This window comes from Hemitrygon akajei, chromosome 22 (genome assembly GCF_048418815.1).
Source record: "Hemitrygon akajei chromosome 22, sHemAka1.3, whole genome shotgun sequence".
Lineage (NCBI taxonomy): Eukaryota > Metazoa > Chordata > Chondrichthyes > Myliobatiformes > Dasyatidae > Hemitrygon > Hemitrygon akajei.
In genome coordinates this window covers 35,328,734-35,345,289 of record NC_133145.1, presented here as the reverse complement: position 1 = coordinate 35,345,289, position 16,556 = coordinate 35,328,734, and positions in this window count along the sequence as shown.

Sequence of the window (16,556 nt, the reverse complement as noted above, 5' to 3'; positions counted from 1 at the left end):
ACTTTTTCAAAATCTAGCTTACTTAAGATAAGAATAGCAACTCCTCTCCTATGTCTTGATTTATTTGAGGAGAAAAACAGATTAGTGAAGCCCATTCTCTTTAGTTTTTTTATGCTCATTATCACTTAAATGAGTTTCCTGTAAATATACTACATGGGCTTGTTCTTTTTTCATTTTGGATAAAATTCTCTTACGTTTGATTGGATTTAATAGCCATTGACATTAAAAGAAATGAATTTTACCTTGTCTTTAGCCATCTGTATTCATCTGTCAATGTATCATTGAAATTAGAATAAAACTTAATCGATCTACTCCCTGAACAAATAAGAACCGAGAAACGCAAATAATAACAAAAATGGCAACGAACGTGTGATTCCAAGGCTGAGGTCTCTAGTAGATGACCCTGCGTTGAGCTAGAGGAAATGTCTAGCAGTGGGGGATAACCCCTGCTACTTGTGAGTTGAGGGCCCCCATTGCAGGATTCATAAAAGTCAGTCGATTTTCAGTCCAAAAAATGGGACAGATATACATAAGTTATCATTATACGCAGATGATTTATTATTATTTATTTCTGATCCTGAGAAATCCATTCCTGCAGTTTTATCATTGTTGGCTCAATTTAGTGATTTTTCTGGGTTTAAATTAAATCTTAATAAGAGAGAATTGTTTCCTTTAAATAGACAGGTTCCAATTTATGGAAATTTACCTTTTAAATTAGTTAATGACTTATTTATTTAGGGATTAAAATAAAATCACAAAAAACTAAAAAGACTTATTTAAGGTTAATTTTTTTACCCTTAATCGATCAGATTAAATGTTTGTTTACTAAGTGGTCACCACTATCTTTATCTCTGATAGGTCGGATTAATGCTATTAAGATGGTTATTTTACCCAAGTTTTTATATATAGTTCAAGCGGTACCTATTTTTATTCTGAAATCTTTTTTTGCTAACGTTGATTCAAAAATTTCCTCATATATATGGCAGAATAAAAATCCTAGGTTAGGTAAAATTTATTTACAGAAGGCAAGGAAGGAAGGTGGATCGGCATTGCCTAATTTTAGATTTTATTATTGGGCAGTTAATATCCGATATTTGATATGTTGGTTAAAGGATTGGGATATATCTTTTAGCCCTCATTGGGTGAACCTGGAAATTAAATCTGTACAAGGATTTGCATTGGGTTCTATTTTAGGGCCTTCTCTTCCCTTTGCTCTTTCTAAATTGCCAAAACGAATTGACAACCCGATAATTAAACATACTTTACGTATATGGTTTCAATTTCAGAATTTTTTTGGGGTTGACTCAGTTTGTTTTAAATATTCCTATTGTATCCAATTGTTTTTTTTATCCTTCTATTATAGACCAAGCTTATTCAGCTTGGAAGACTAAAGGATTACTATGATTATCCGATTTATTTTTGGATAATTGTTTTATGTCTTTTGAGCAATTATCTGATAAATATAATTTGCCTAGATTTCATTTTTTTAGATATTTACAGATTAGGAATTTCTTAAATACTGTACTTCCTACATTTCCAAATTTTGTGTCTTCAGGCATTTTGGAGAATTTGTTTGAACTAAATTCTTTTCAGAAAGGGCTAATATCAAAACTTTACAATATAATTATGAAGATACGTTCAGAGCCCTTTTATAAGACTAAAAATGATTGGGAAAGAGAACTTAACCTTACTATCCCTATTGATAATTGGGATAAAATTTTTCAATTAGTTAATACATCATCTATATGTGCTAAACATTCATTAATACAGTTTAAAGTTGTGCACAGAGCTTATATGTCCAAGGATAAATTGGCTCATTTTTATTCCTATATAAATCCTATTTGTGACAGATTGGTCAGCAGCACAGGGGCGCCGCAGGGAACCGTACTCTCTCCGGTCCTGTTCACCTTGTACACATCAGACTTCCAATATAACTCGGAGTCCTGCCATGTGCAGAAGTTCGCTGATGACACGGCCATAGTGGGGTGTGTCAGGAATGGACAGGAGGAGGAGTATAGGAAACTGATACAGGACTTTGTGATGTGGTGCAACTCAAACTACCTGCGTCTCAATATCACCAAGACCAAGGAGATGGTGGTGGACTTTAGGAGATCTAGGCCTCATATGGAGCCAGTGATCATTAATGGAGAATGTGTGGAGCAGGTTAAGACCTACAAGTATCTGGGAATACAGTTAGACGAGAAGCTAGACTGGACTGCCAACACAGATGCCTTGTGCAGGAAGGCACAGAGTCGACTGTACTTCCTAAGAAGGTTGGCGTCATTCAATGTCTGTAGTGAGATGCTGAAGATGTTCTATAGGTCAGTTGTGGAGAGCGTCCTCTTCTTTGTGGTGGCGTGTTGGGGAGGAAGCATTAAGAAGAGGGACGCCTCACGTCTTAATAAGCTGGTAAGGAAGGCGGGCTCTGTCGTGGGCAAAGTACTAGAGAGTTTAACATCGGTAGCTGAGCGAAGGGCGCTGAGTAGGCTACAGTCAATTATGGATAACTCTGAACATCCTCTACATAGCACCATCCAGAGACAGAGAAGCAGTTTCAGCGACAGGTTACTATCGATGCAATGCTCCACAGACAGGATGAAGAGGTCAATATTCCCCAATGCCATCAGGCTTTACAATTCTACCGCCAGGACTTAAGAACTTTTTAAAAGCTATTAATGCTTTTTGAGATAGTGATTTAGATGCATATCATATTCTTTACTGAGTTAAGTATTGTATGTAATTAGTTTTGCTACAACAAGTGTATGGGACATTGGTAAAAAGTTGAATTTCCCCATGGGGATGAATAAAGTATCTATCTATCTATCTATCTATCTATCTGTCTATCATTCTGAGATAGTGTCTTTAACTCATATGTTCTGGTCGTGTCCGCTTTTGAAAAAATATTGGAAAGATATTTTTGATATTATTTCTGCAGTATTGAACATTGATTTACAACCACATCCTATTACTGCAATTTTTGGCTTACCAATGATGGACTCATTCCATTTATCCTCTTCCGCTTGTCGAATGATTGCATTTCTTACATTAATGGCTAGAAGATCTATTTTGTTGAATTGGAAAGAAATTAATCCTCCTACCGTATTTCATTAGCTTTCTCAAACTATGTTATGTCTAAATTTAGAAAAAATTAGAAGTGTTGTATTTGATACTTCTATTAAATTTGAAAAGATATGGAGACCATTTATTCAATATTTTCATATGATGTAATATGATTCTGTTCGAAGTCTATTTGTTTTTCCAGTTTCGATTTTATATATGTTGAGAGGATCGGAGTTGATGACACTGATGATTTTGTATTTTTGTGAGATATTATAAACAGCCCTTTTATTTCCATTTTTCCTTTTTCTTTTTTCTTTATTAGTTATTAGATTATTAGATTAGTTTTCTTTTGCATAATTTTTTTTCTTTTTCTTTTTTCTGTTTTTTTAATATATACTATGATATACCTAGGTGTGCCTGGTATATTTGTATATTGTATCGTCCAGGATTTGGGAATACTCATTTATACTGTAATCATTGCTTATGTGTTCTTTCATGTTCAGTCGAAATGTGTATGTTTGTAATCCCATTATCTATGTATTAATTTTATTTTGTTGATATTAATAACAATAATAAAAAGATTGAAAAAAAAGAAAAAAAGAAAGTGAGGCCCTGCTTCAGCTGAAAAGACTCAAAGTTAATAAATCTCCTGGGCCAGACAACATATATCCAAGGGGATTTAAAGAGGTCTGTGATGAAATGTGTAAACATGTATTTTACTAAAGTCATTAAGGACTGGTGAAATCCCCAAGGACTGGAATGGCCTAATGTTGTTCCAGTATATTAGAAGAATGACCACACTGACACTGGTAACTATAGTCCAGTAAGCTTGACATTTATTGCAGGCAAGATAATAGAAACAATAGTAAGAAATGAGATGGAAAAGAAGCTGAATAGAACAGATATGTTACCCAGAATGCCAGCATGGGTTCAGAAAGGGGAAACCATGTTTTACTAATACGCTGGAGTTCTATGAAGAGGCAACTAAAGTTTATGATAACAACTGTCATGTACCCCGTGATGGGTTAAAGAACCAGCAGAACTGGAAAACACATTGGATTCTGGTATTGCTAATAACTAATAGTGTTTATTAGTAACTATGCAATACGGTAATATAAATGCAGATATATCAAACAGGTTAGCAGTGGTGTATATATATACATAAGTGTGAAAATAGGAACAAAACTAGGCTATCTCAAACCTAGGGGTGAATGGATATAGTCTTACGATGATGAAGAGAGTTCAGTTCAGTTCGAGGTAGTTAGTTGAGTAACGTTGGAGAGGGAGGTGAGAGTTGAGCTGATGCCGTCGATCTTCCCGTTGTCTTCCGAAATCCCCGTTGTCCTCCGAAATCCTGTTGAAGTCACCGACTGTGAAAGTAACACGTACGACCATTCTTCAGTGATGGAATTATCACCCAGGTGAGGGTGGACACACAAATAATTCCCCACTGGTTGCACCTTTTCACACTGCAAGAGCCACTGATCAATTTCCCCGAATCAATCCTCCAATAACCCCACCTTCCTGTGGGTACATTAAAGCTCGTCCAGTGTCCAAAACCATGTGTGTGTGTGTGTAACAGCGGACCTGGATTTTTATCTCCACATGTTGGACGCCAGCTGTCCATCAACCTGCTCCCCCCTCCTCTCTCTGCAAGAGCTTTGCAAGCAGGCAAGTGTCCTTGTGGAAAGGTAAACAACTTGTTGAGAAACCATAACATCAATCTTTCAAGAAATTTCTGTCTCTCTCTCTCTCTCTCTCTCTCTCTCTCTCTCACTGCGTTGGACGCCTCCCTCTCTCTGTTAATAGCAGCACAGTTCACAGGGTCAATTCTGGACCCCATCAAAAACTAGGGTCATTTCTGAACCCCGTCACACAACAGAGTGGTTGAAATCACTTGCATGGACTTTCAGAAGCCTTTGACATGAGAGGTTAATATACAAGTTAAAGAAGGTAGGGATTCTGAGTAAGGTGTGTGAATGGATGGGAATTGGCTCAGAAACAGAAAACATCAAGTTAAGGTGAGAGGATCATTTTCACACCTAAAAGATGTTAAAATGGGGTTCCGCAGGGATCAGCTTTGGGACTGCAGCTGTTTTTAATTTGCATTAATGATTTGGATAAGCACATAACAAATAAACTGATAAAATTTACCGATGATACAAAATTAGGTAGGTGGGCTGTTCACATTCAGGCAGCAGAATCAACAAGTTAAACTTAAACACAATCTAGATGTGGGCTGATGAATGGCAGATGAAATTTAATGTAAGTAAATGTACAATATTACATAAGGGAGGTAGAAATATTAGATACAAGTATACAATGGGGGGATCTTGAGCTGGAAAGTGCACGGTATGAGAAGGATTTGGGTATATTGGTAGACTCATCACTATCAACAGCTAGACAATGCACAGGAGAGATTAGGAAGGTTAATAGAGCATTGGTCTATATAATATGCTTAGTGGAGTTCAAGTCAAGATACATTCTCCTCAAGCTGTTTAATGCTCTTGTGAGGTCTGTTACATACCCCGTAACTGGGTGTCTGACCAGCAGAGAAAGAAGAATCCGTTGGAGTCTGGTGGTACTATATTTAAAGGTGTTTATTAATAAAAATAAGCAAAACCAGATCAGTAATGCAAATATACTTACAACACAAGGTAGCAGTAATAAACATAAAAGTGTAGGAATAATAACAATAATAAGCAATAATAAACAAGCTCTATCACTGTCTAGGGGTAAATGAACTGTCATAAAAAAGTATAAAGTTCAGTTCATAAGTGCTGAGGTAGTTATGCTTGTTGAGTTGTAATCGTGAGAGAGAGAGATATTGATTAAGCAGTTGAAGTCAGCAAACCTTCCTGTTGCCTTTTGATTCCGTTGCACCGTTGCTGTGGTGGTCATTCAGCTATGGCACCTCTGTCCTTCTGCTGGACCGTTCTTCTGTGGTGGACTCGTCACTCTGGCATGAGTGGACACACACACAAATCCCCACCGGCCCTGCTGTAACACTGTGAGCTTTACTGACCGATTCCCTGGTTCGGTCTCTGAAGCCCCCACCTTCCTTGTGGGTTCCAACACTCAATCAGTGTCCACTGGCGTGTCTGAAGGGTGTCTCTCCAGACCTGTCTTTTTATCCCTACTAACAGGGTCTCAGCTATCCATCAATTCTGAATGACTGTGTCCATCATATCATGCCACTCCTACAGTCCACTGAGGAATGTTAACAAGCAAGCTATTGACCTTGCAGCGAAACAGTAAATAATTCAAAAGGAGTCACAACACAGTTAATCAGCAATCTCCCTCTCTCTCTTATCTGTCGCAGATGTTCTTGCCTGTTTTTCGTCTCTCTTTCTCATGGTCAGCATAGCAACAGTAATAGTTTCTGGTTCTCAAGGGGGAATGGTTAACTCTGTACCCCATTGTCCATCAGGTCTGTTCATCACTCATAACAGGTAACACCTTGAATTCTGTGTTTAATTTTGGTCTCCATTTTGTGTGAGGAATGTGAAGTCACTGAAGAGAGTTCAGAGAAGGGTGACCAGATACATTCTAGGTCTGCAGGGTTTGAGCTCTGAAGAAAGATTGAAAGAATTAAATCTTTTTAGCCTAAGTAAATGTAGAATGAAAGGAGACATGACATAGGTTTTCAAAATCATTAAGGGTATAAGTAAAGTGGGTGCCAGGTATTAATTCAAAAGGACACGAGGTCATTAGTATTGACTGATTAAAGGGAGGTTTCAGACTAACATCAGGAAGCATTTCTTTACATAGCAAGTGGATACATGGACCAAACTACCTAGTTGTGTAATTGAGTGCAGTACCTTAGAAACTTCTAAATCTAAGCTCGGTAGTTACTTCAACACACTATGTGAATAGGAATTTAGCAAGCATAATTGAGCCAAATGGCCTGTTATCAAAAACTTTTTAATGTTTTTCATGCCCAACTGAGAGAGGCTTGGAAACTGGAAAAGGTTGCGATGACCAATGATGAGCTTCAATAAAGATAACATGGACAAAAATGTGGAGACCACTGATTTGACTTTGATAAGATTCATATCATTTCATCACAATTGAAGATTTATTTCATAAAACTTTGCAAATAATTTTGTCAAATAAGCAATGTCATGTCTAATATTCTTATGTTTTTCACTAAATGAAGCATTCGAGTGTTCAAAGAGTTTTATCACAATTTCAAAAAGCCCATAAAAGCATCTCTGGCAGGTTCCTTTTGAGAGCCATCTGACTTCTGTGTGCAAAAGCAAGCATTCAAACTGTTCATTATTCTCAATACAAAGCTCACTAAATTTCTAGAATTGAGAATATGGGACATTATTTTATTTACTGCTGAAATATCAATATTTAATGATTTCTCTGGCCAGTCAGTTAGATATTTTGTTATAAGATGTTGTCTATAAATTACAAAGTGAATGGTAAATATGTTAGGTACATATTTCTCAAGAAGGTAATAATTCCATGGTGTTGTTCTGTCAGTGATGCTTCTTCATCTGTTGCACAAGCAAGAATTTTGGTGAGCAGAATGTCCTGCTCTTTGAAAAGTGTTCAACAACCTGAAATATTGACTCCTTCTTTTCTGTTTCTTACCCCCTTGTAAATAACAACTCATGAACCAAGCTTTCATCTTCTTTGACACAAACAAAACCAAGAAGCAACGATTCATTGCCTGGCAAAGTTTACTCATCCAACTGCAGAGCAAATTCTAATACTCTAAGCATTTTGTCTAATACGTCTTCCACTTTCTCAGCCTTTTCATGTATTTGTCTTTGAACAGAGATGACGAGTGGAATCGCTTTAATTATTTGATGCAGTGACTTATGTGAAACCACACTCAGAACTTCCCTTACTGCTGGCAGAATCAGTTATTCTTCAATTATATGAGGGGTTCCAGAACATTGTATGAAGCATGCAAACCAACATTGTTTTGTTAAGAGCTAGCAAGCATGTTTTGAAGATGTTTCCATTTCTGAAAGTTTCCACAAAGTGACTGAAAATAAGGCAAGTTCTTGCTTGCTTTGTCAACCTTAAATTTCAAGGCAATATTTACTCATGTTTCAACTTACAAGTTCACTCAGCTGTTGTTCCTTCAAAAGCACAACGTTTGTAAATGCATTTATAGGATCCAAGCAAGGCTGAGTTTATTCTTGCTTCTGGTTGTTCATGAAGAGCTGCTGCTGAGCTATTGTTTCTGAATTGCCAAGACCATGCAGTAAAACTGTTGTCATAAAGCTACTGAGTGAGAAATTGTGTATTTATATCCAGCAATGAGGAAGGCATAGCGATGCATTTTCAATTCAAGATAGAATGTGATTTGGAAGGGAAATTGAAAGGACTGCAGGTTACGATGTCACTTGCCACCCTTATCCATCTAAGTCACACTTATTGCACCCTTGGGAGCTGCCTTGAGGTAGCACAGAAACTTTTTAATTCAGGAAAAATAACAGATTTTTTATGACAATGGATCCAGAATGGAACTGAGATCCATTGTCTTATAAATCTGGTTTGTTTCCTGAATTTCAGCAGTTTGATGTGTTGAAAGTATTGGATAATTCCCTGTGAATACCACAGGCTCATTCCTAATTTTTAAAAAAGTACCAGTTTTTGGAGTTTGAGGGAACTTGGTGTGTCACCAAAGACTTATAATTTTTTTTTACAGATATACCGAGGAGAGCATTCTAACACGTTGCTTCAGTGTCTGGTACGAAGTGGCCACTGCACAGGATCTGAAAAAGCGACAGGCGGTTGCAAGCTCAGCCAGCTCCATCATGGGTACTAGCCTCCCCAGCATCGAGGGCATCTTCAGAAGCCTTTAGCCCAAAAAGAGCCCCATGACCCAAACATGCTCTCGTCTCAAGGGGGAGGTACTCATGCCTAAAGGTACATACTAAATGTTTCAAGAACAACTTTAATGTCACGATTTTCCTCAGCTTGTTGGCATGGAGCAACCACTCCCCGCTGAACATTGACGGCTCCTCGGTAGAGATCATTAAGAGCACCAAATTTCTTGGTGTTCACCTGGTGGAGAATGTCACCTGGTCCCTCAACACCAGCTCCATAACAAAGAAAGCCCAGCAACATCTCTATTTTCTGTGAAGTCTGAGGAAAGTCCATCTCCCACCCCCCCATCCTCATCACATTCTACAGGGGTCTCTTCAGACAGGCGATACTGTGGACGCAGGAAAGAAACTCGGATGGTAGTTTGCCTCCCAGGTGCCAGGGTCCGGGATGTTTCTGATCACATCCAAGATATCCTGTGGTGGGAGAGAGAACAGCCAGCGGTCGTGGTACATATTGGTAGGAAAAGGGAAGAGATCCTGAAAGAAGACCGCAGGGAGTTAGGAAGGAAGTTGAAAAGCAGGACCTCAAACGTAGTAATCTGCCTGTGCCCCATGACAGTGAGAATAGGAATAGAATGAGGTGGAGAATAAATGCGTGGCTGAAGGATTGGAGCAGGGGGCAGTGATTCAGATTTCTGGATCATTGGGACCTCTTTTGGGGTGGGTGTGACCTGTACAAAAAGGACGGGTTGCACTTGTATCCCAGGGGGACCAACATCCTGGTGGGCAGGTTTGATAGAGCTGTGGGGAGGGTTTCAATTAGTTTGGTGGGCGGTGGGGATCAGAATGTGCAGGGATTAAGGAAGAAGGACAAGGGCATGATGCTAAGAGTTCGGAGTTAATGAGGAAGGACAGGCAGGAGACAGAACATAACTGTAGCCAGTTAAAGTGGTTGAAATGTGTCTATTTCAATGCTAGGAATATTAGGAACAAGGAGGATGAACTTAGAGCATGGATTAGTACATGGAATTACGATGTTGTGGCAGTTACTGAAACATGGTTGGACGAAGGGCAGGATTGGATGATGCAGGTCCCGGGGTTCAGGTGTTTTAAAAGGAACAGGATAGGGAGTAGAAAAGGTGGGGGAGTGACATTGCTGGTCAGGGATTGTATCACGGCTATAGAAAGGGAGGACGCTGCAGAAGGAGTGTCCATGGATTCAGTCTAGGTGGAAGTCAGAAATAGGAAGGGATCAATCACTGTGCTGAGAATAGTCTATAGGCCCCAAATAGCCCGCGGGACACCGAGGAGCAGATAAGCAGGCAGATTTTAGATTGGTGCAGGAAATACAGGGTAGTAGTTATGGGTGATTTCAACTTCCCTCATATTGACTGGCACCTCCTGTGTGCAAGGGGGATAGATGAGGCTGAATTTGTCAGGTATGTTCAAGAAGGATTCATGACACAGTATGTGGACCAGCCGACGAGAGGAGAGGCTATACTGGATCTAGTTCTGGGTAATGAACCAGGTCAGGTGACAGACCTCTTGGTGGGGGAGCATTTTGGTGAGAGTGACCACAACACCCTTAGATTCAGCATAGCTATGGAAAGGGATAAAATCAGACAAAATGGTAAAGTGCTTAACTGGGGAAGGACTAACTTTAAAGGGATGAGGCAGGAACTAGCGGGATTAATTTGGAAACAAATGTTCAAAGGGGAAAGCACAGAAGTAATGTGGGAGAAGTTTAAGGACCACTTGAGCTGGGTTCAGGATAGGTTTGTCCCACTGAGGCAAGGAAAAAATGGTAGGAAAAGGAAACCGTGGCTGACAAAACACGTGAGGCAACTCGTCAAGAGGTAAAAGGAAGCATATGTTAGATATAAGAAGCAGGAAGTATGAGAAATATAGGGTAGCCAGGAAGGAGCTAAAGAAAGGACTTAGGAGAGCTTGAAGGGGGCATGAAAAGGCCGTGGTTTGTAGAATTAAAGAGAACCCGAAGGCATTCTATGCATATGTGAAGAATAGGAGGATGACGAGAACGAAGGTGGGACCGCTAAAGGATAAAGAGAGCAACATGTGCCTGGTGGTGGAGGAGGTTGGGGAGTCATAAACGAATACTTTGCTTTAGTATTCACAAGTGAAAAGGACATTGATCAGGATGAGGTCAAAGTAGAGTGGGCCTGTCTGCTGGACAATGTGGAGATTAAGGAAGAAGTGCTGGATCTTCTTAAAAACATTAAGATTGATAAATCCCCAGGGCCGGATATGATACACCCCAGGTTGTTGTGGGAATTGAGAGAAGAGATCGCAGGAGCATTAGCTATGATCTTTGAATCCTCTTTGGCTGCAGGGGAAGTGCCGGAGGACGGGAGAATGGCAAATGTAGTTCCCTTGTTTAAAGAAGGTAATAGGGAGAAACCTAGGAAATATAAACCGGTGAGTCTTACATTGGTGCTCTGCAAACTACTGGAAAGGATTCTTAAGGATAGGATCTACGAGCATTTGGAGAGGTACAGTCTACTCAGAAAATAGTTGAGGCCAGTTCATTGGCTATATTTAAGAGGGAGTTAGATATGGCCCTTGTGGCCAAAGGGATCAGGGGGTATGGAGAGAAGGCAGGTACAGGGTTCTGAGTTGGATTATCAGTCATGATCATACTGAATAGTGGTGCAGGCTCAAAGGGCCGAATGGCCTACTCCTGCACCTATTTTCTATGTTTCTACTCATGGATAGTCAACATAGGTTTGTGAAGGGAAGGTTGTGCCTCACAAGCCTGATTGAGTTTTTTGAAGATGTAACAAATGAAATTGATGAGGGTAGGGCAGTTGATGTGGTCTACATGGACTTCAGCAAAGCATTTGACATGGTCCCTCATGAGAGACTCATCCAGAGAGTCATGAGGCATGGGATAAGTGGAACCTTGGCTGTTTGGATGAAAAATTGGCTTAAAGGAAGAAAGCAGAGGGTAGTTGTGGAAGGAAAGTATTCTGCCTGGAGATCGGTGACTAGTGGAGTGCCGCAGGGATTTGTCCTGTGACCCCTGCTATTTGTGATTTTTATAAATGATCTGGATGTAGAGGCAGAAGGATGGGGGAGTAATTTTGCGGATGACATGAAGATTGGAGGAGTTGTGGATGGAGCTGTAGGTGGTCGAAGGTTACAAGAGGATATAGACAGGCTACAGAGTTGGGCAGAAAAATGGCAGATGGAGTTCAATCCGGACAAGTGTGAGGTGATGCATTTTGGAAGGGACAAACCAGAAGACTGAGTACAGGATTAATGGTCAATTACTTAAGAGTGTGGATGGACAAAGGGACCTTGGGGTTCAAATCCATACATCCCTCAAGGTCGCTGCACAGGTTGATAGGGTAGTTAAGAAAGCCTATGGGTTGCTAGGCTTCATTAACAGGGGAGTTGAGTTCAAGAGTAGAGAGGTCATGTTGCAACTCTACAAATCTCTGGTGAGACCGCACTTATTGTGTTCAATTTTGGTCACCTCATTATAGAAAGGATGTGGAAGCTATGGAGAGGGTGCAGAGGAGATTTTCTAGGATGTTGCCTGGATTGGAGAACAAGTCATATGAAGCAAGGTTAGCAGAGCTGGGACTTGAGGTTTACAAGATTATGAGAGGCATAGATAGGGTGGTTAGTCAGTACCTGTTTCCCAGGGCACCAAAAGCAAACACCAGAAGGCATAGGTACAAAATTAAGGGAGGGAAGTTTAGGGGAGACATCAAGGGTAAGTTTTTTACACAGAGGGTTGTGAGTGCCTGGAATGACTTATCAGGGATGGTGGTGGAGGCTAAAACATTAGAGGTATTTAAGAGCCTCAAAAACAAATAAAGTTTGTGTCTTCTCATTCACTTGTTACTTCCTTCTATCTTTAAAGTTGTTCTATATTTCTTTACTGATTGTCTTGATATGGCATTATTGACATGGACAGTTTCTGTATCTGTTGTCTAACTTTGAAGTATTATTGTCTATTATTTTACAACTGCAGATGGACAAAGGTTGTTGATTTGAGCTCTACAGGGATTTCTTCTGTATTTTGAAATTGAGATTAGCAATATTCTTGCCAGAATAAGCATTTTGTTGATCTGTCCAGTGAATAGTTATCACAATGCATTAATGGAGAGTAGGATGTTTCTGAGAGTGTCTAAACAGAGATTTGGGGGAGGATGTGCTCACACTCCCACCTACCATCAGGTTGTCAAGGAACAGAGAAATATTACAGATACAAAGAGATTCTGCAGATGCTGGAAGTTGTTCAAAATCCTGTGTTTCTGAATTGCAAAATCAACAGCCATCTGGAAATCTTGAGTAACGCACACAAAATACTGAAGGAACTCAGCAGGTTAGGCAGCATCTGTGGAAGGAAACAAGCAGCTTCAAGCCAAGATGCTTCATTAGTCCTGATGACCTGCTTGAGTTTCTCCAGCATTTTCGTCTGTCACTTCAGAGAAATAATACGAATGATTTTCTCATCAAAGACATTGTTATAGGTGTGTATAGCTGAAGCCCTGCTCTCTGCAGTAGCTATTAATGCCTGTTTTTATACAGTAATCCCCATCAATATTGTAAAATCATACTGTATATATAAAACATAAACCACTAAAAATAATGTTCCTATTGTACTCTACAGACAACCTGGTTTGTTGCAAGTTTTTTCCGGAAAGGATGTCACTTTTCTGCTGTGAAATATATCATCAGAAAGGTAATCAAATTTAATGTAATATAATATGGTTGTATCGCTAAAGGAGTAATCCAAGGGTCTGGATTATTAATCTGGAGGCACTGAGTATAAATCCCATTGTGGATGTTTCAGTGTGGAAATTGCAGCAAGGCAAGGGTTAAAATGGGGCACTGATGGAACAGAATGTGGAAGTTCAGAAAGGTAAGAATTAATATGATAAACTGATACAAACTGCAGTCACCCAGACTGAAAATGGCCCTTGAAAGTCTGACTCTCCTTTGGACAGACTTTCTGTTCAAGCCTGGGGACCAACGTTACCAACACTCGATGAAGATGCAAACAGAGGATTCTAGGGCACACTGAATATTGCACACTTATTTCACTAATATCTCACGTACTATTGGCCTTTAACACATGTATTTAATTGGTTATTAATACCTGAAATATGTATTATGATTGGTACCTAAATATGCAAATGATAGAATTCAGATGTACAGTAAGTTTCTATTGAATCAATATCTGCCAACAAGTCAATTTGTGTATAAAAATGATATTTCCTTGTTCGAACTTCAGAACAGTTTATTCACAGGAGCTGAACTGTTCTTCTTGTGCACAATTAAATAAAGTGTGATTGAGGAATGAGAGTGAGTTGTCAGAGTCCAGTTAATCAGTGATGATACCGGGCTAATAATGCAAAATCCAAGATTATTAATCTAGAGTCACTGAATACAAATCCCACATTGGATGTTTGAGAACCGAATTCTATTGATTGTACAACTAGCACTTTACATTTAAGGCACAGGACCACAGATGATTGGGATGAAAGCCTTTGGGCTGTGGCTCATAGAAGATCATGTGATTCAATCTGTTGTCAAAGGAATCACACAACGGGGAAGAAGAAGTCATAGAATTTATTCCCCAAATTAGGTCAGTAACATTGCTAATCACTTCACAAAACAATTTATTTAAAATCCCACAGCTTTTCACTCTTCTGGCAATTAAAATAAAGCAAATGACACTAAATTTTCATTTTGTTTGAATTACTCGCTTGAACTGAATAGTATTTTTTATGAGGATCCGCTAGAGCATAGGTGTCAAACACAAGGCCAGCGGGCCATATCCGGCCCGGCGTACAATTATATCCGGCCCGCGAGATCATTTTAGATAGATCTATTATTTTAATTATTAATGGCCCGGCGATATGAAGCGCTGATAAAACACAAACTACAGATCCCATAATGCAGCGCAACAGCTGCCGATAGGCTACCCGGGAACATTCCCGCGTCAAGCGTCTGTTGCTGTATACAACGCTATTCTGAAGTCAAAGCTAACCCCTAACAATGGCGAAGAGAAAAGTTGATTCTGAAAAAAGAGTCTTTCAATACCGATGGGTTGCTGAGTATAGTTTGTGAGATAGCCACTGATTTAAGAACACAGTTGATTGAAAGAAGCAAACCATTTATTGCATACTCGCTTGCTGTGGATGAAAGTGCTGATATGACGGACACTGCACAGCTGGCTATCTTCATCCGAGGAGTGGACTCCAATTTGTGCGTTACAGAGGAAATATTGAACATTAAATTGATGCACGGGACAATGACAGGAAAAGACATTTTTGTAAAAGTATGTCAAAGTGTAACCGACATGAAATTGCCCTGGGACAAACTTATTGGACTTACGACAGATGGAGCACCAGCGATGTGCGGTTAAAAAAGTGGACTAGTGGGAAGGATGCGGGTAAAGATGCAGGAGGAGAACTGTACTGGTGAGTTAACAACATATCACTGCATCATACACCAAGAAACGCTGTGTGGTAAAGTCCTAAAGATGGAACATGTAATGAGCACTGTAACACAAGCCGTAAACTTTATCCGAGCTAAAGGTTTAAATCACCGGCAATTTCAGTCTTTTATGCGGGAAATAGATTCAGAGTTTGCCGACATTCCTTATCATACAGAGGTGCGTTGGCTGAGTCAGGGAAAAGTTCTCAATAGAGTTTTTAAGCTCAACAAGGAAATCTGTCAGTTCATGGACAGTAAAGGAAAAGACTCCACAGTTTTGCGGGATGAAAAGTGGAAATGTGAGTTGGCGTTTCTGGCTGACATAACAACACATCTCAGCATCTTAAACCTTCAGCTCCAGGGACGTGACTGCATGATCACTGACATGTATGATGCAGTGAAGGCATTTCAAGTGAAGCTGCTCTTATGGGAGACACAAATGCACCAGTGCAACTTGCCTCATTTTCCCTGTTGCCAAGTAATGTTGAACCAGGTCAGCGCAATGATGTTCCTAAATGCGCACTTTGCTGATAAACTGAGCGCACTTCGCACTGAGTTCGCACGGCGCTTTGGTGACTTTGAAGCACAAAAAATTAATTTCGAGCTGCTTAGCAACCCATTTGCCATCGATGTGGAAACTGCACCTGTACAGATTCAGATGGAGCTGATAGAGCTGCAGTGTAATGGGACACTAAAGGCAAGGTACAACACTGCAGGGCCCGTACAGTTTATTCGCTCCATTCCTGAAGCAATGCCTCAGCTCCGTCTACATGCGGCTCGAACCTTGAGCATGATTGGTAGCACATATCTGTGTGAGAAGCTTTTCTCAGTGATGAAGATTAACAAAACATCACACAGGAGTCGTCTCACTGATGAACACCTGCAGTCCATCCTGAGAATCTCCACAACACAGAACCTTACACCAAACCTAAACAAATTTATTGCCAAGAAAAGATGCCAAGCATCCAGCTCTGACAAAACGGCATAAGAGCAAAGAAAACTGAGTGTTTTGATTTGTTGTTGTTTTAACTTTTGCTGAAAAGCACACATTTTATTTATACTTTCAGGGTTTTTTTGCAGCATGCTCATTTTTCTAACTTGTATAATACTGACAGGAGATATTTTTATGGAGACCAAAATATTTAAGTTATTTAAGGTTTTAGTTTATTTTTTCTGGAATAATATTCCTGTCTGTTTTTATTCATATTTATGTTCAAAAAATGTTTAGTT